This window comes from Danio aesculapii, chromosome 3 (assembly GCF_903798145.1).
Source record: "Danio aesculapii chromosome 3, fDanAes4.1, whole genome shotgun sequence".
Lineage (NCBI taxonomy): Eukaryota > Metazoa > Chordata > Actinopteri > Cypriniformes > Danionidae > Danio > Danio aesculapii.
The window spans coordinates 49,044,709-49,066,354 of NC_079437.1; the positions used below are offsets into that span (position 1 = coordinate 49,044,709).

Consider the following 21,646-nt stretch of genomic DNA (forward strand, 5'->3'; position numbering starts at 1 on the left):
GATTTGGCTTTGTGTACCTTGATGATATTCTTATATTCTCTGCGTCTGAACAGGTACACACTCAGCATGTCCATCAGGTGCTGCAGCAGCTGCTGGAGAACCAGCTTTATGTCAAGGCGGAGAGGTGCGTTTTCCACAGCAAGTCCATTTCATTCCTTGGGCATTTAGTCTTGACAGGGGGTATCAAGGCTGATCTTGCTATGGTAAGGGCCATTGCCGATTGGCCAGTCCCTGACTCTCGCAAGGCTCTGCAGTGGTTCCTGGCATTTGCCAACTTCTATTAGCTTAGTCGCTGGACCCTTTATGGCTCTCACCTCACCAAAGGTATCATGAAGTCCCTTTTCACCACTGCTCCTGTCTTTTCTCTTCCAGATTCTAAATGGCAGTTTATCGTTGAGGTGGATGCCTCGGAAGTTGAGGTTGGCGCGGTCCTGTCTCAGCAGTCCTCTAGGGATGGGAAGGTGCAGCCTTGCACCTTTTTTCTCATCGTCTGAACCCAGCTGGTAACAGAGAGCTACTGGCCATCAAGCTGGCCCTGGGTGAGTGGGGCCTGTTGGAGGGATAGGCACAGCCGTTCTGGGCACTCTGGGCCAGGCCTGCTGGAAACTTTTATTCAGACGCTTCAACTATTCCCTCTCAGAAGGGTTTCAAGAACATCAAACCTGACACACTCTCCCATCTGTCTGATGTTCCAGGAGGAGAGACTACCCCTGAAGCCATCCACCCTAGAGGGGTGGTGGTGGGGGCTCTCTCCTGCAATGATTCAACGGCGGCTGGAGGAGGCCATGTGAGGAGGGTGAGCTCCGGGGGGCGGGGGGGGGGGGGTGTTGGGGGGTGTACAGAGGGACGGCTATTTGTGCCAGCTAAATAAGATCTGAAGTCCTCCAGTGGGGTCATGAGTCCAGAGTAGCCTTGTCACCCAGGAGTCTGGAGGTCGCTGGTCAATATTCAACAGCAATTTTGGTGGTCTTCAATGGCCCAAGACGTCAGTTTGTATTGGCTTGTTCTGTATGTACCCAGAATAAGAATTCTAATCGGCCGCCCATTGGACTGTTACATTCGCTTCCCATTCCCTCTTGCCCCTGGTCATATGTGGCTCTTCAGCTGGTGGAGGATTCCCTGGTAGCAAAGTCCAGTATCAGCGATCTAACCTCTCTCACTCCCCCTCTCCCACTCCTTCTCTCTCTCTCCCCGTCCCCGTTCCCAGGCCCAGGTTGCAGGGACCTCCCCTGCCAGCAATGAGGAAGCGGGGCTCTGGGACGGATCCACCTTTCTCTATGCCTCGGTGGGGTGGATACCAGGACCAGGGCGGGGAAGCACGCAACCTAATGGCTCCTCCGGCCATGACAGGTCTCTCTTCTGTTCAATTGGTTGGTCCAACTGGCCTTGAGGGTGCAGTGGTGAGGTCTGGGCAGATATGTTGGCGGTGCGGGAGTGTGGATCATACCCCATAGAATTGCTCCGCGATGGAGGTGGGGGCTTTGATCCGCGTCCGTGACGCGCCAGCTGTTGCCCCCAGTTGCAACGGCTATATCAGATACCAGTGAGCATAAAGGGGGATAAATATCAAGCCTTGGTGGATTTAGGGTGTAACCAATACTCGTATCTACCAATGCCTGGTGCAAGACACAGCATTGGATAAAAGCCGCACGGTTAGGGTGAGGTGTGTGCACAAGGATGTAATCCACTACCCGCTAACGACTGTAGGAATCCAATTCCGGGAAAAAACATTGCATGGAGGTATTGGTTAATCAGTACCTCAAGCACCCGCTGATTTTTGGAATCAATTAGCCTGATTTTATTAAACTGTTAGGGGTTTTGACAGTGGGTGCTTCTTGGAAAAAAAATAGTCAGCTAGGGAGAGGACCACTCAGCTGGGGGAATCCCTGGCGATGTCATCACTCACTGACTCAGAAGGAGGGCCTGAGAATCTCCTGGTGTAAAGACTTCCCCCTGGAGCAGTTGCGTGAAGACACTCTAAGACATGTTATCGAGCAAGTTAAAGTAATCAATGGGTCTATCCTCCAACTTGAGCAACCGCTCAGCTATCTAGATTTTGCGATCATTAAAGACAGGGTGTATCAAGTGATCCAAGAAACTCAACCAAAAGAAGATATCCCCAATAATTGTTACCTAAAAGCCGGCGGGAAATGCTTTTCCAGGCGGCTCATGCTAACCCTATGGTCTGACATTTAGGACAAGTGGCCACACTAAATCACATCATGGCCCGATTTCACCAGTTTGTGACACTTCCGTTCGGGCTGTTGGGGGCTCCGTCCACGTTTCAGCGCCTAATGGATAAAATACTTGCCCGTCATTCATCATATGCTGCTGCTTACTAAGACAATATCATTGTCTTTAGTAATGATTGGCAGCGGCATATGCAGCATTTGCGGGTAGAATTATCGGCACTGAGGCGGGCCAGGCTCATTGTCAACTCGAGGAAGTGCGCAATTGGGCAAGTGGAGGTGAGGTATCTGGGCTTCTACTTGGGTCATGGGCAGATGCAGCCCTAAATTGTTAAAACTATCTTTTGCAGGTTGCAAAATTTAGCTTTTGCAATCTGCCCAAGGCAAAAAGGAGGTGAGACAGTTTTTGGGGCTGGCGGGATATTATAGACGGGTTGTCCCTGAATATTTGGCCCTCGTCAGTCCTATAACTGACCTTACTAAAAAGGCGGAACCAGATACTGTCCTGTGGTCGGAGCAGTGCCAACAGGCCTTCACCAAGGTTAAAGCTAGACTTTGTGGGGTGCCGCTATTGCACACTCCTAATTTTGCTCTCCCCTTTATATTGCAGACGAATGCTTCCGATCGGGGTCTGGGGCAGTTCTCACCCAGGAAGTGGAGGGTGAGGAGGGGCAAGAACTGTTGGCCGGACGAAGGCATGATCGAACACCCAAAAAGGGGGAAAGCAAGCAGAGACACCGGTGGCTGGTCAGTGGTCCAATCATAAATAACACCTATATTATGTAGTGATTGAGCCGGAGAGACACACTCATAAGAGAAGGAGCAGCCGAGAGGGAGGACAGCCTGACACACACACAAGCGCACAAGTGCCCAGCACAGAAAAAATATATATATTTGTGCTTACCAGATATCGCCAACCTTGTCTTCTTCTTTCCACAAAACGAACTTTACTACAATGACCTTTTAGTGTTTGCACCAAATTAGAATGTGGCACTGAAGAGGCTTGAGTTGGTGTTCAGTTGGTTGAGGGCTCATGGCTTAAAGCTTGCTCCAAAAAGTATCAGCTGACCCTGATAAGGTCCAGGCTATTGCTGCAATGGATGAGAGAGATCTCATGATGGAAGGTGGGGTCACACCATCTCAGAAATAGATAAAAGCATGTCTTGGAATAATTATGTTTTATTAGCGAGTTATACAGAACTGCTCTAGTATAACCAAGCCTTTATTTGCATTAACTGCTGCACCAAAGGGACAAAAGACCAATGGAGCAAAATTGTTCCCCCGGGAGGAAGCTAAGCCCAAGCAACTGGAAAAGTGAACGGTGTGAATCCTCTAATAAGCTGAAGACTACTCTCTTGGAAACTGTGGTTCTTGCACACTCAAATTTCAATCAGCTATTCATTTTATCAACGGATGCCTTGCTGGATGGATTAGGCACTGCACTTTTTCAGTTCCCAGAAGGTGAGACTAGAGATCATTCTGTGGCGTTCGCTAGCAAGGCCCTTACATGTGCCCAATGTAATTATTCTTCTCACCCTTCAGAGTTTTTGGCCCTAAAGTGGTCCGTCTTGGAAATTGGCTGAAGGGTCATTCTTTTGCAGCATGGACTAACAAAAACCGAGTAACCTACATTCTGACAAAGCCAAAGCTTGACGTGAGTGAGCGGAGGTGGGTTGCTTAGCTAGCACCATATAATTTTAGCATCCAGTACATCTCAGGGAGCAAAAACATTGTTGCTGATGCGAGTTAGTGACCCGTGACTGAACCGTTTTAGACTCTATTGAAACAGACAGAGCAGTTAAAAAAGATGTGGTTAAACATGCTTTCCACATCAGTGCTTAGTGTCAGTCTGAGGAACCTCAATCTGGGTTAGAATGGAGCGAGACGTCAGAAAACATGTTAAGTGCTGTAGGCATTGTGTGTTAAGCAAGACACCTGAGCCAGAAGTGAAGGCACCGCTTGAGAGTGTGAGGACAACTAGGCCTCTGGAGCTAGTGTGTATCAACTTCTGGAGAGTTGAAAATCACAAGGGTGGGACAGTGGATGTGCTAGTGGTTACAGATCACTTTACTAAGATGGCTCACGCTTTTGCCTGTAGTAACCAATCTGCCAGACAAGTAGCTTGTCAACTTGTTGCATCTACGGGTTCCCAGTGGGAATCCATGTCAATCAGGGTGAAAACTTAAAGAGTGAATTGATCGAGGAGCAGATGCAGTTTGCAGGTGTCAGAAAGTTTAGAACGACAGCTTATCACCCTATGGTAAATGGTCTTACAGATATTTTTAATCATACACTAGGCAGCAATAAGAGCTTTGCACCCAAGACATAAGTAAAAATTGCCTCAGATTTTACAGACACTAACATTCACTTACAACTGGACCGCTCATGAATCTACAGATTATGCACAATTCTACCTGATGTATTGAAGAATTCCCCGTCTGCCAGTAGATGTTATGTTTCACAGTATTGGGAGAGATAATGACATCACAGACTATGACAGTTACATTGCAAAGATGAGGGATTATTTTAAAGAGGCTATTAACTCAGCCCAAGCAAATGCGAGAGTGACTCAGCAATGACAGGGGGAATCAACAACAAGGGGACAAAAGGCTGTGACATCGAGGAATATGGGAATCTATACCCTATGTTGTGATCTCAGAAGACTCCAGATGTCATAGCTTTCAGGTCAAAAACACTAACACGGGTAGAGAAAAGGTTGTGCACCATAATCTTGTGCTGGTCAATTTCTTATCCAGTCAAGAACAATCAGACGGAAACATAATGGATAACTCAATGACCCCGAACGATCTTGTAGAAACAGGGCAGATTGTTTGGTGGGTGGCTTCCTTACCTGCCACAGATGATTCAGTGGAAGGACAATTGGACATAAGGGATCAGGACGATCCAACTGACTCTGGCGAGCATGAGAGATTAATCCAGTTTCAAGAGAACAAAAATGATTGTACTGGAGTGAGTTCTCATACCGTTCCACCAAGTGTGATGGACATTCAATTCGGTGCCCTAGGCAAGACTTCAGGTGGCGCCCCGTCTCATAACAGTAAATTCCACTGCTAGTGTACATATACTCATAAGAAACTAAATAGCTTTGTCTTGGACATTATTTTAATTAAATATAGCAATTGAACATTGAAAATACTTAAGGAATTGCAACAGTGGGACTGAAAAACCTCAGCTGCGCATCTGAAGACAGAAGAGGAGTATGCGACACCACTCTAATAATAAACATGTTAAGCAATATGAACTGTAACACAACAAACAGCTAGGCTTACAACTATGGAAAGTGAAGACCATTTTGATTGACTATTACAACCTGGAAAAATGTCAGATAACCATGTCAATGCAATTAACATTATAACAACTGCTGAATAGATCTAATATTTACACATTTGCCTGAGGAAGGAATGATGGGGTAGTTACATTACTATTACTATTTTCCATAACATCTATGCTCTTCCATAACATTAGCTGATGTTAAAACTAACAGACAGCGCTAGCTATTTGATTAGCAACCATGTTATGCCATAACTGTCAACATTGAGATGTAAAAATATGGGACAACAATTAGTTTCAAATGATAGAATGCATAGCAATCATTAGAAAATATTGACAAAAAAATAAAGGGCATAATCAATGGCCGATAGAGAAATAAAAACAAGTTATAAAATCTTGTTCACTTTTTACTGTATTTAAATATTGATTAATGTTACTATAGTTATTTATTGAAAAGCAGTAAATTAATCTCTCATTTTGATTTGTTTGATAACAGAGGTGTGACTGTAAAGGCTCATTTACACTTCTGCATCAATCGCATGCATATGCTCCGGCGCAGCCTACGCATGGTCACATAGCCCTCACCGTGGCCGTGGCCATGGCTGTGGCTGACGCCGACGCACACCTCTCTCAAAATGTAACTACATGTTGAAACGACCCATAGTGCAAGCTCTGTGATTGGTCAGCTTGGTAGCGCTGACCTGTTGGAGTGAATGTTTACAAGTGTGGAGTTCCGCGAAGGAGCTCTAGATCGAAACTTTTGTTTTGTGTTTTATGATTAAAGTTGTTGCACATCTGCCGGTTCCCGCCTCTGAATGAGCGAGTTTGAGCCACTTGTACATTAAGGTAGCATTAAAAAAAAAAAAAAACACCAGTGAAGAAACTCGACAGCTAGCATTTCAGAAGTGGTATTGCAGAGCAACACAAACAGCACGCAGACATATAAATGCACAGCAACGTGCAAGGCATGCACCGCGGGCACGCCGATCCCTCGACACAGAAGTATAAACCAGGCTTAAGCGAACCAAACGCACACATTTGCATGTTAAATTTAAAATGAAACTATTCAGATGACGCTCTGTGTTGCAGCAGAAATATGAACAGTGTCCTGAGTCGTGGCTGGGCGCCGTGGACAGCCACTGACTTGCGGCGCCAGTCTGTGTACCCTGATAGAAACCTATGCTTAGAATTAAAAAAATGCATGGTGCTGCGTGCGGCACATCTGGTAAGCAACCACCTTTAAGATTGCACAGATCTATAGGCTAATGAAAGCATTTGATTAACTGTTTATTCTCATTTCAGAGAAAACTAGTTGTGTTTAAATAAAACAAGCAGGACGGACATGTTTACTTAATATTAAGTGTATTTGTCTGTTTAAACACATGCCCAAATCCCCCAAAGTATCTCAAACTGATCCTCTTTAAATGGTGTGTACAGAAGCTGATCTGGGAACTATTCATCATACGGAGCACATCCGTAAGTCAGCATACGTACACTTATTTAGCGGTTGCGATGATCAACGCGCTCGTTCTGATTTTGCCAAGTGCTAGTTGTCCTGAGACCAACATAATTTATAACTCTATCAGGCAATCAAAACGTATTACGTCATCATTATGTGCGCTCTACAGAGTCCGCCAAAACGCAAATTCAAAAAAGAAGAAAACACACACATACGCGCGCGCACACACACATACGCGCACAGGCACACAGGCACACGCACCTGCCATTTTCACCAGTGAAGAGGACAAGAGAAAAGGTAAGATCACCGGTTTTCTTCCATAAGTTTACAGAAGCAGTAATGATCGTAAAATGAATATGTGTTTATGGATTTGCCCTTAGCGTTTAGCGAACGAGCAACATTTAACTTTTAAGCATTGAGTTAGCCTAATTAGCTGTCCCTAGTTACCTAACGTTAGATTGGCGTGCTGCTCCACCCTTACTGTTTTTTACTTTCTGGCTTCAATTACAACAAGCTAACAAATTTGTTTTTGAATATTTTAATCTAGCTATTAAACGTGATTAAATTTGGCCTCTTGCTAATTTAGTGACTGTATTTTTTCCTAATAATTCTGTGTTTAGCATGTATTATGTCAATTTCATTTAATGACAAATGCCAGAAATGTGGACCAAAACAGCACTAGTTTAAACACAAGACAGTGGGTTATTTGAGAGGTTAACATAACGTACTGTGAATCGCTGCAAAATTCAACTAGCGATTTAATCTGATCATTTGTGCTGCTAAATATGTTAACCTCAGGTCATCATCGCTAATTTATTAATATCATTAATAGGTTAACTTCAGGTCATCACTGCTTATTTAATAATTTCATTAATATGTTAACATCAGGTCATCATCACTGATTTATTGATATCATTAATATGTTAACCTCAGGTCATCATCGCTGATTGATTAATGTGTTAACCTCAGGTTATCATCACTGACTTATTAATATCATTAATATGTTAACCTCAGGTCATCATCACTGATTTATTAATATCATTAATACGTTAACATCAGATCATCACTGATTTATTAATAATATTAATATGTTAACCTCAAGTCATCATCACTGATTTATTAGTATCATTAATACGTTAACCTCAGGTCATCATCACTGATTTATTAATATCATTAATATGTTAACCTTAGGCCATCATTGCTTAATATATAACTACATAACATTAATATTTACCTCAGGTCATCATCGCTTATTTATTAATATCATTAATATGTTAACCTGAGGTCATCATAACTGATTTATTAATATCATTAATATATTAACCTCAGGCCATCATTGCTGATTGATAACTACATAACATTAATATTTACCTCAGGTCATCATCGCTTATTTATTAATATCATTTACTTAATACGTTAACCTCAGGTCATCATCACTGATTCATTAATATCATTAATACGTTAACCTCAGGTCATCATCACTGATTTATTAATATCATTATTACGTTAACCTCAGGTCATAATCGCTTATTTATTAATATCATTAATATGTTAACCTCAGGTCATCATCACTGATTTATTAATATCATTAATACGTTAACATCAGATCATCACTGATTTATTAATAATATTAATATGTTAACCTCAAGTCATCATCACTGATTTATTAGTATCATTAATACGTTAACCTCAGGTCATCATCACTGATTTATTAATATCATTAATATGTTAACCTTAGGCCATCATTGCTTAATATATAACTACATAACATTAATATTTACCTCAGGTCATCATCGCTTATTTATTGATATCAATAATATGTTAACCTGAGGTCATCATCACTGATTTATTAATATCATTAATACGTTAACCTCAGGTCATCATCGCTTATTTATTAATATCATTAATATGTTAACCTGAGGTCATCATAACTGATTTATTAATATCATTAATATATTAACCTCAGGCCATCATTGTGATTGATAACTACATAACATTAATATTTACCTCAGGTCATCATCGCTTATTTATTAATATCATTTACTTAATACGTTAACCTCAGGTCATCATCACTGATTCATTAATATCATTAATACGTTAACCTCAGGTCATCATCACTGATTTATTAATATCATTATTACGTTAACCTCAGGTCATAATCGCTTATTTATTAATATCATTAATATGTTAACCTGAGGTCATCATCACTGATTTATTAATATCATTAATACGTTAACCTCAGGTCATCATCACTGATTTTTTAATATCATTAATATGTTAATCTCAGGTCATCATTACTGTTTTATTAATTTCATTAATACGTAAACCTCAAGTCATCATCACTGATTTATTAATATTATTAATACAATAACCTTAGGTCATCATCGCTGATTTATTCATATCATTAATACCTTAACCTCAGGTCATCATCACTGATTCATTAATATCATTATTATGTTAACCTCAGGTCATCATCACTGATTTCTTAATATCATTATTACGTTAACCTCAGGTCATAATCGCTTATTTATTAATATCATTAATATGTTAACCTGAGGTCATCATCACTGATTTATTAATATCATTAATACGTTAACCTCAGGTCATCATCACTGTTTTTTTAATATCATTAATATGTTAATCTCAGGTCATCATTACTGTTTTATTAATTTCATTAATACGTAAACCTCAAGTCATCATCACTGATTTATTAATATTATTAATACGTTAACCTCAGGTCATCATCACTGATTTATTCATATCATTAATACGTTAACCTCAGGTCATCATCACTGATTCATTAATATCATTAATAAGTTAACCTCAGGTCATCATCACTGATTTCTTAATATCATTATTACGTTAACCTCAGGTCATAATCGCTTATTTATTATTATCATTAATATGTTAACCTGAGGTCATCATCACTGATTTATTAATATCATTAATACGTTAACCTCAGGTCATCATCACTGATTTTTTGATATCATTAATATGTTAATCTCAGGTCATCATCACTGTTTTATTAATTTCATTAATACGTAAACCTCAGGTCATCATAGCTAATTTATTAATATCAATAATACGTTAACCTCAGGTCATCATAGCTAATTTATTAATATCATTAATACATTAACCTTAGGTCATCATCACTGTTTTATTAATTTCGTTAATATGCTAACCTCAGGTCATAATCACTTGATTAATTCATATCATTAATACGTTAACCTCAGGTCATCATCGCTGATTTATTAATATCATTAATACGTTAACCTGAGGTCATCATCGCTGATTTATTAATATCATTATTACGTTAACCTCAGGTCATCATCACTGATTTATTAATATCCTTAATATGTTAACCCCAGGTCATCATCACTGATTTATTAATATCATTAATACAATAACCTCAGGTCATCATAGCTGATTTATTAATATTATTAATACGTTAACCTCAGGTCATCACCACTGATTTATTAATATCATTAATACGTTAACCTCAGGTCATCACTGATTTATTAATATGATTAAGGTTAATATATTAACCTCAGGTCATCATCGCTGATTTATTAATATCATTAATATTTTAACATCAGGTCATCATCGCTGATTTAATAATAACATTAATACGTTAACCTCAGGTCAACATCACTGATTTATTCATATCATTAAGGTTAATATGTTAACCTCAGGTCATCATCGCTGATTTATTAATATCATTAATACGTTAACCTCAGGTCATAATCACTGATTTATTCATATCATTAATATGTTAATCTCAGGTCATTATCACTGATTTAATAATATCATTAATACGTTAACCTCAGGCCATCATTGCTGATTTATAACTACATAACATTAATATTTACCTCAGGTCATCATCGCTTTTTTATTAATGTCATTAATACGTTAACCTCAGGTCATCATCGCTGATTCATTAATATCATTAATACGTTAACCTCAGGTCATCATAGCTGATTTATTAATTTCATTAACACGTTAACTTCAGGTCATCATCACTGATTTATTATTATCATTAACGTGTTAACCTCAGGTAATCATCGCTGATTTATTAATATGTTAACCTCAGGTCATCATAGCTGATTTATTAATATCATTAATATGTTAGCCCCAGGTCATCACCACTGATTTAATAGTATCATTAAAACGTTAACCTCAGGTCATAATAACTGATTTATTAATATCATTAATACGTTAACCTCAGGTCATCATTGCTGATTTATTACTACATATTATTAATATTTACCTCAGGCTTTCGTCACTGATATAATAATATCATTAATACGTTAACCTCAGGTCATCATTGCTGATTTATCACTACATGACATTAATATTTACTTACACTTTAATTTGTTAACCTCAGGTCATCATGAATGTTGGCAACATCCATATTAACATTTAAAAAAAATATGTAGAAAAATAAATTACAGTAAGCATTTCACTGATTTCTTGACATTATTGTGGATTTTTATTTCACATAATTGATGTTTTTGTCCATATGTTTGTGCCCTTTGCTTTTTAGATTTGACATCAGAGATGGAGTAAATTATAAGAGCAGCGGTCTACGAAGAGGAGTGCTTATACAAAATGAAATTGAGAATGAAAGTGCAGATGAAGAGAGGCATTGTACAACTATTTGGAAACTGGAAAACGTACTGAGGATTCTGCAGACATGCTGAAGACATTATGCTTTGTGTTGCTGTCTTTATTGTAGATGAATTTGGTATGTACTTGTCAGCATTTGTCAAATAAAGACTTCAGATGTTTACACGGGTGCTAAACATTTTTTGTCAAATCTACTTTCATTTTATTTTTTTAGTCTCATGAAATATAATTAATTAGTAAAACTATGGTTTATGGTGGATAGCTGTTTTACAAACACATTCATATTATTCACATTCTACTGCTCAGATCTCAGAGTATTTCATTTATGAACATAAAACATTTGTCTATTTAATATTAAAATGAAATGGAATAGAAACAATAATGTTGTGTGTGACTCTTATTTATGAAACAAAACCATTATAAAAAATGTACTATTGCAAGAATAACACCAAGAAGACTGCATTTTAATATAGTTTTATTAGGTTATGAAATAATTTCTAACAATTGTTAAAATGTAGTGCAGATATCAAATTAAATCCACACAGTATGTGGTGGTAGGACACTTACCACTTAATTACCATTACCACTCTTAATTCGGTCAAATGGAGAAACTGAACAAACCATTAATGAATAAGTAAATAAAATTGTTTTATAGACAACATTTATAGACGACATACCAGATAGTGGGCCTGTTTCAGTAAGGAGGTTCAACCAACTCGAAGTTTAAACTTGAACTCTGAGTTGACTTACAGAGAGATTAAAAACTCAAAGAGATTAACTCAAAATCTGAGTTAGCACAATCAACTTTGTGTAGACCTACTCAAAGTTAAGCGCGCACACTGCAACTATAAAAAGGCATTATCAGTGGAGCGCAGATATTACGAGTGACCATGGCAACATCTAAAAAAAAAAGAGATTTCTGTCTCCAGCTGAACTTGATGTGCTTATGCAAAGTTATAACAAATATGAGCATATATTTAAAAAAAGCAACACCACTGTATCAGTGAAACAGAGACAGTTAGCAATGGGAAAACATAATAAACAAAAAATGACGTTTTTGACTTTTCATGTGAAAAAGTGGGGAGTTGCCTGTAATTTAAGTTATTACAGATTTAATTGCATTAAATTACAAAAAAATAGGCTTCTGCATAGATTCTGTAACAAATTTGACAAAACAAGAATGCATATAACCTTAGTTTAATGTTCAGTGGAAATGTTTAATTTAAGGTTCCCTCTTTTACGTTCATCAGTTAAAGATAACATTTCAAAATTTATGTGCATCTTGGCGTTTCCATCAACCGATTTTTTTTTTTTATGTGCATCTCGAAAATGCGTATAAAAATAGGTGGGTGGAAACGTAAGGCTAAGGTGAGAAATACAGCGCCATTTTAAAAAAAGGGGAGGAGACCAACAGAAACTACGAGTTAAGAGAATAAACCTGCTCATGACCAGGTTAGGTTACCAGAGTAAGTTACCACGAGTTTTCACTTAACCTTCTTTCTGAAACGAGACCAATAAGAGAAGATTTAATAAATAATAATAAATCCATTATTAAGAAAATAAACTTAAGTGAAAAGGTTGCAAACATATACTTTCCTTGATAAACAATAGCTTTTTCCTATTCTTAATAACTTAAAGAATCATTTTCTAACTCAGAAAGCAGTTCAGTATTGAAAGAGAAACATCTGAACAAATGCCAAATACTGTAATAGTCTTAAATTACAATGTGCAATGTTAATATTTTCAGTTGTAAATTTTCCAGAGAAGTCTCCCATTCATTCTAAAGTAAACAAACTAAAAATACACCGCGTACTGTAAAGACAGAGGTGAAGTGACATTGTGAAAAGGATGTATTTTAGGCAGTTCTCTAAAAAGGAAAAGAAAGTGGCAAATCAAAGTTTGATTCAGGGCTCAGGTTTTGGACATTCCTCCTCAATTGTTAAATGGTCCTCCTGAAAAACAAACAAACAAACATTCATGTTACTTGTGTAACATGTATAGTTGCAATCATCAGTTGGCTGTTATAAAAAAAATAAATCACAAAAGATGTTAGATTTTTATTCCCTAGTTGGTTCATTGGCTTCTTAATAAAAGGACTAGAAAACAGTCTGAATAGTTTGTACTATGTTAATATTACAATAAAACATCAAGTTTAATAAAACGCTACAATATCTCCAAAAACTGCTACTTTTCCAAGCCAAAAGAGGGTTTGTGTTGGGCATTTTTAGTAAATCTGAAATGTCTTACACAAAACAAAAATCTAGATGCTCACTCCATAAAATGTCTCTAAATTTTCAGCTATAAACAGACTTTTAGAATTCATTATTTTTCAAGAAGCCACACAGAACTAAATATTTAATGCTTGTTTTTAGGTGAAAAAAATAATATACAGCAGCACATCTTTAACTATCCTTATGGTTAAAATGGGTTTATGGTTAAATAAATAATGGTGCAGCCACCAATATATTATACAACTAGATACCAGAGAGAGAGAGTGGGCTTACACAGACACACTTACAGTGTTGCTGGTATGTTCTCTTCAGGGATCCCGGAAAGAAGTTTCATTCCAAACTTCTGGGCAAGGTCCTTTGCCTCTCCCTCTGTCAAACAGCTGAATATGGTCACCTTAGTTGCTCCAACAGACTGGGTGAAACATCTTTTTTGCCACCTATGTATAAACAAGTACAGTGTCACAACTGAAAAGTATACGAGCAGGGCTTTCTAAATAACAAGGATGTATTCTGTTAATAGCCATGTGAGCCTTAATGTACTGTATATGATTTGCTTTCATTAATAATCTCGAATGACGCACCCTGCACTTAAAAACAAGGAAGGTATTTATTCTTCTTATTATTTTTATTATTAAATAGCAGGCTTTAAACTATTTTAATTTGCCACTACTTTACTACTTTTGTATGGAAATTTATGTCATACAACCCCTTAAATCAGCGATGATCTGAGGTCAACATTATAATATATATCAATAAATCAGGAATGACTTGAGGTCAACATATTAATATATCAATACACTTGACGATGACCTGAGGTAAATAAGCATTAACAATCTGCATTAATAAATCAGCAATGATGACCTCAAATAAATATTGATGATAGTTATAAATGAATCAGCGATGATAACCTGAGGTCAACATATTAATGATATTAATAAATCAGCGATGCTGACCTGAGGTCAACATATTTATGATATTAATAAATCAGCTATAATGACCTAAAGGTCAACATAATAATATTAAATTAGCGATGATGACCTGAGGTGAACATAATAATGATAATAATAAATCAGCGATCATGACCTGAGGTTAACGTATTAATGATATTACTAAATCAGTGATGATGGCCTGAGGTTAACATATTAATGATATTACTAAATCAGTGATGATGACCTGAGGTTAACGTAGTAATGATATTAATAAATAAGTGACGATGACCTGAGGTAAATACTTATGTTGTGTAGTAATAAATCAGCGATGATGACCTGAGGTTAACATATTAATGATATTAATGAATCAGTGATGATGACCTGAGGTTAACATATTAATGATATTAATAAATAAGCGATGATGACCTGAAGTAAATATTAATGTTATGTAGTTATATATTAAGCAATGATGGCCTGAGGTTAACATAATAATGATATTAATAAATCAGTGATGATGACCTGAGGTTAATGTATTAATGATATGAATAAATCAGTGATGATGACCTGTGGTTAAAACATTAATGATATAAAAAATCAGTGATGATGACCAGGGATTAACATATTAATGATATTAATAGATCAGCGATGATGACCTGAGGTTAACATATTAATGATATTAATAAATCAGCGATGATGACCTGAGGTTAAAATAATAATGATATTAATAAATCAGCGATGATGACCAGAGGTAAACGTATTAATGAAATTAATAAAACAGTGATGATGACCTGAGGTTAATGTATTAATGAAATTAATAAAACAGTGATGATGACCTGAGGTTAATGTATTAATGATATTAATAAATCAGTGATGATGGCTTGAGGTTAACATATTAATGATATTAATAAATCTGTGATAATGACCTGAGGTTAATGTATTAATGATATTAATAAATAAGTGATGATGACCTGAGGTTAACATATTAATGATATTAATAAATCAGTGATTATGACCTGAGGTTAACGTATTACGTTTTTTCCACTTCCTGCTTCGCTACTGTTTGGACGTCTTTGCCTACTGCTCCGCTCTCTGCTCACTTGCTTTTATATCTTAAACCCTAATTTTAACTTGAGCCTATCAGCACAGTGCTCAAACGACACAGCTTGAAGATCAGCATCGATTCTACAAACTTTCTGGAATAAAGCTTTACTAACAAGAGGGGAATTATCGTCTAAACAATGCTCCCGCTACCAGCTATCAGCTGCTCACATTCCTGAGACAGGAAAACACGGCTGTTAAAATGCCTCTGGATCGGATTAATTCAGATTCTCACTGCTGTACAAACTGCCACAAACTTCTACTAAAGATTGCAGTTCTTGAAACAAAGTTACTTGCGATCTGACCAGAACTGCAGCGCCATTGTGGACGCTCACAGAATATAGCCGGTGAGTCCCATAAATCTATTCCTGCCACTATTTTGAGCACAGAAAAACAGATTAAAACTGTTGAAAATGAGCATTGGCATAAACAAGGTGCGAAACCAAAGGGTACTCGTGGGATCAGATCATACGCTGCCGCATTAGCGTCTTCTACCCCAAATACAGCTCAGACTCAAATACAGCTTAAGAACAGATATGAAGTATTGAGTAATATGAATGAAGAATCCCCAAATGCAGTCAGACAGAGATCGCATGACTCAGCAGCTAACTCTGCATGGAAAAGAGATTTAAGGCTGACTAGACAGCGGCATTCTGCTCCGATTGCACCTGAGATAAAAACACTAGTTGTAGGAGATTCAATAATCAGGAATTTTAGGAGCAAATCTACAATGACATACTGCTTCCCTCATGCAACAGTTTCTGATGTAAACAAAGAACTTAAGGAAATTCTGGAAAAGCACAAGACTGCAAAACGGATTATCATCCATGTGGGGAAGAATGATATTCGGAAGGAACAGTCAGAACTGCTCAAGAGAGATTTCTGTGAGCTCTTGGAAACAGTTGAAAGATTGAAAATTCAACCATTCATCAGTGGACCACTCCCTGCAAGAGGGACAAATATGTTTTCACGGCTTCTTGGACTAAATGTATGGCTGCAGAAAACATGTAACAAGAAAGGACTGAATTTTATTGACAACTTCAATCTCTTCTGGAACCAAAGACAGCTGTTTACATCAGACGGCCTTCACCCAAACAAACTTGGTGCAAAGGTGCTAAAGGACAATATCTTTTTCTCCCTCCATCATCGATCAGCTGTGTGTGCCACTGACCTCAATCCAAATGGCACATACAAACCTAGCATCTGTCCGGATGACCACAGGACCTCAAATCAGCTCCTGAGTGGACTTGGGGCTGATGCATCACCCAAGGACAGTGATAATGCTACGCAGCCAAAACACCCACTGTTGACAGAGACACTTTCGCCGTCCCTCTGCATCAAGTCTCGTCACTCAAAAATGATCCTCAGGAAAACAGCCAGGAAAACATATTTCAGCAGCCAGAAACTCCAGAGCCACAGCCTCTGTCGCCAGACACATTCTCATTGTCACCTTGCTTGCCTCTCTTGGGTTTCTCAAAAAAGATGGAGCAACTGGTGCATGCTGGAACTAAACTTTCACACTCCATTGCCGCAAGCCCCCAGTTACCAACCAAAAAGCGGCCTGCTCCACAACCACCTCTGAGCCAACCTGGAAGAGCCCTCCGATTTTTGCCCCACCGCCAGGGCCCAAACAACAATGCCCCATCTTCAGCTGGTGAACACAACAGCTCTCCATGATGTGTCTCGGGTGCCTGCTTAGATAACAGTGACAAGGGGTGTTTAGACAATTTTCAATCTGGTTTCAGACCACACCACAGTACAGAGAGCGTCTTATAAAGATAATCAATGATATCCGCCTAAATACAGATTTAGGCAGACTAACAGTGCTGGTACTGCTCGATCTCAGTGCTGCATTTGACACTGTCGATCACAGCATACTTCTGGATAGGCTAGAAAACTAGGTTGGGCTGTCTGGGACGGTCCTCAAATGGTTCAGATCTTTCCTTGAAGGGAGAGGTTACTATGTCAGTATAGGTGATCATAGGTCGAGGTGGACACCCATGACATGTGGAGTCCCAGAAGGCTCGATTCTGGCACCTCTCCTGTTCAACCTTTATATGCTTTCTCTGAGCCAAATAATGAGAAATAAACAAATCTCCTATCACAGCTATGCTGATGACACTCAGATCTACCTAGCCTTACTGTCTAATGACTACAGCCCCATTGACACCCTCTGCCAATGCATTGATGAAATTAACAATTGGATGTGCCAAAACTTTCTTCAGTTAAACAAAGAGAAAACTGAAGTGATTGCGTTTGGGAACAGAGATGAGGTTCTCAAGGTGAATGCGTACCTTGGCTCTAAGGGTCAAACAACAAAAAATAAGGTCAAGAATCTTGGTGTGACTCTGGAGTCAGATCTGAAAACTTGAAACTTGTTCATGCCTTTATCAGCAGCAGGGTGGATTACTGTAACGGCCTCCTCACTGGCCTCCCCAAAAAGACAGTCAGACAGTTACAGCTCATCCAGAACGCTGCGGCCAGAATTCTGACCAGAACCAGGAAATCAGAGCACATCACACCTGTCCTCAGGTCTTTACACTGGCTCCCAGTTACATTCAGAATAGATTTTAAAGTATTATTACTGGTCTATAAATCACTAAATGGCTTAGGACCTCAATACATTACAGATATGCTCACTGAATACAAACCCAACAGATCACTCAGATCTTTAGGATCAAATAAACTAGAAATTCCAAGAGTTCAGTCAAAGCAGGGTGAATCGGCTTTCAGCTACTACGCCCCTCACTGCTGGAATCAGCTTCCAGAAATGATCAGATGTGCTCCAACATAAGGCACATTCAAATCAAGACTGAAAACACATCTGTTTAGCTGTGCCTTTACTGAATGAGCACTGTGCTACGTCCGACAGATCGCACTATTCTATTTTTCTCTTCTTTTTCATTCTTTTATAACACATTTTATCTGTTTTTATGCTTATTTATTTTATTTTTTATAACCATTTTTATTATTTTTTGTTTTTATTTTTCTTATACTTGTTTCTTTTATTCCTGTCTGTGTAAAGCACCTTGAATTGCCACTGTGTATGAAATGTGCTATATAAATAAACTTGCCTTGCCTTGCCTATTAATGATAACCTGAGGTTAATGTATTAATGATATTAATAAATCAGTGATGATGACCTAAGGTTAACATATTAATATTATCAATAAATTAGCGATGATGACCTGAGGTTAACGTATTAATGATATCATTAAATCAGTGATGATAACCTGATGTTAACATATTAATGAAATTAATAAATCAGCAATGATGACCTGAGGTTAACCTATTAATGATATTAATAAATCAGTGATGATGACCTGATGTTAACATATGAATAATATTAATAAATCAGCAATGATGACTTGAGGTTAACATATTTAACAGAATAAATGATCAGATTAAATCGCTAGTTGAATTTTGCAGCGATTCATAGTACGTTATGTTAACGTCTCAAATAACCCACTGACCTTTGTTTAAACTAGTGCTGTTTTGGTCCACATTTATGGCGTTTGTCATTAAATGAAATTGACATAATACATGCTAAAAACAGAATTATTAGGAAAAAATACGGTCACTAAATTAGCAAGAGGCCAAATTTAATCACGTTTAATAGATAGATTAAAATATTCAAAACATTATTGTTAGCTTGTTGTAATTGAAGGCAGAAAGTATATAGCAGTAACGGTAGAGCAGCACGCCAATCTAACGTTAGGTAACTAGGGACAGTTAATTAGGCTAACTCAATGCAAACTAAAGTTAAATGTTGCTCGTTCGCTAAACGCTAAGGGCAAATCCATAAACATATATTAATTTTACGATCATTACTGCTTCTGTAAACTAATAGAAGAAAACCGGTGATCTTACCTTTTCACTTGTCCTCTTCACTGGTGAAAATGGCAGGTGCGTGTGCCTGTGCGCCTGTTTGCCTGTGCGCGTGCGTGCGTGTGTGTGTGTGTGTGTGTTTTCTTCTATTTTGAATTTGCGTTTTGGCGGACTCTGTAGAGGGAACATAATGATGACGTAATAAGTTTTGATTGGCTGATAGAGTTGTTGTCCCTGGGTCATCATTAATTATGTTGGTCTCAGGACAACTAGCACTTGGCAAAATCAGGACGAGCGATCAACGCACAGCTTTAATGGAAATAAAGTGAATGCAGATGATTTTAAGTTCAACGTGCTTTTAAGCCAAAATAAAACAAAAGAACAATTCTCTTGAACAGCTCCTGCAATTATATCCATACCTGCAAACATTTGTCTCTGAAAATCCGGGAGACAGGGTATGGAAAGGGGAGAATGTAAATTACGGGAGTTATCCAGGAGAAATAACAAAACGTGAGTGTTGGCAGTCAGGGCTTGACATTAACACCCGCCAACTCACCAAATGCGGGTAGATTTCAGCTGTGGGGTTTAGACAGACACTCCCACTAGCTACTTTGGCTGGTTGGAAATACATTTTTAAATTGTAGTTTTCTTAAAAGCAGGGTTCAACAATAAAGATGGGGCAATATTTGTGCAAATTTGATCTTAGATTCAAGAAGCTGCACCACTGACAAAAATGAGAGACAGAATGGGAGGATGATCACTAGCGCGCACAGGCGATGTAATGCACGTGACTGTTAGAAAGTGTGCGCACTCCCGCTTACTAGCGCGAAGCAACCATGCCTAAGGTTCTCTTTTAAATATATATATATATATATATATATATATATATATATATATATACACATACACATATATAGGCCTATATATCCTTTAGTAAGCAGCAGTGGTCACTGCTTTCATTTAAATTTTAATTTGAATAGATTATTAACAGGCCTAACCTTAACCATTTGCACGTGATCATCCTTTAATTATCATTCACTGTATGTTTTTTACCTGCTTTCTTTTGAGTACAGTTATTTTTATTTTTGTTATTATAGTTTAGTTATAATTTTTTTAAATAAAAGCATTGCTTTAATATGAGATTAACTTTCCATTTATGTGTAGTTACCTGATGATCTGGGACCTTTAGCCAGTCAAATTTATGCATATAAAATATATTTTACCAACAACAAAAGAGTAGCTTGTGAAAATTGTGAGCGGCTAGTAATGTTGGAAAACTACTAGCCACAGTGGCTGGTGATCAAAAAAAGCCCTGTTGGCAGGTATGATTATATCACATTTGAGATCGGCTTTGTATTGATGGTACTTTCACTTTTCATTGAAAGATTAAACATACGGGGGAAAATACTTAACGGAATGATAGCAGGCAAAAACGGGAGGGTTGACAAATATGTGCCATGCTAATTGTTAATGACGTTATCAATCATCATTCGTATAAAGCAAAATAATCATCTTTATCATAATTTTCCTCCTCATCTTTTCTTTTTTGCCTCCCCTGGGCATCAGACAGTTTAGGACGTTTTGACATGTTGAGCTTGTTGACCTACCAAAAAAAATAACACCGTGTAGCGGGTGAAGTCTAATTATTCGAAAGAGGGGGGACATCTTAGGCGAGTAGGCTATATTATTATTATAATTAATACTAATAATACTTAGTAGGTTTTGCACTGTAGTGATCAGCGGTAAAGCCAGGAACTTTTGGAAACTTGTGGAAATTAATTTCCAATATAAACAAATGCTGCAGAGTAAACACTAAACTCTGGCCCTTTTCTTAAGCTTATTAGAAAGTGGCAATTGAGACAGTGATCATCTGTCTTTTGTTTATCTGAAAGGCAAAGGTGTTAAGAACCAAGTACTTGCAAAACAGCTTCTTGATCCAATCAACATTCTACATTGTCTCAGACACAGAGAGACACGTGGATCACAATACCTCCA

At 37.8% G+C, this 21,646-nt stretch overlaps 1 protein-coding gene and 1 long non-coding RNA gene across 4 annotated transcripts in view; both read right to left on the bottom strand.

The window, feature by feature from the left end:
- gas7a (growth arrest-specific 7a) overlaps window positions 1–21,646 on the bottom strand; it is a 187,504-nt gene that overhangs the window by 97,999 nt on the left and 67,859 nt on the right. The window lies entirely within an intron of this gene.
- LOC130221605 (uncharacterized) lies at window positions 12,356–19,772 on the bottom strand. The gene is made up of 3 exons (XR_008836301.1): window positions 19,694–19,772; window positions 14,084–14,233; window positions 12,356–13,517 (listed from the first exon to the last, which is right to left on the bottom strand). It is a non-coding gene; the product is annotated as an uncharacterized LOC130221605 (long non-coding RNA).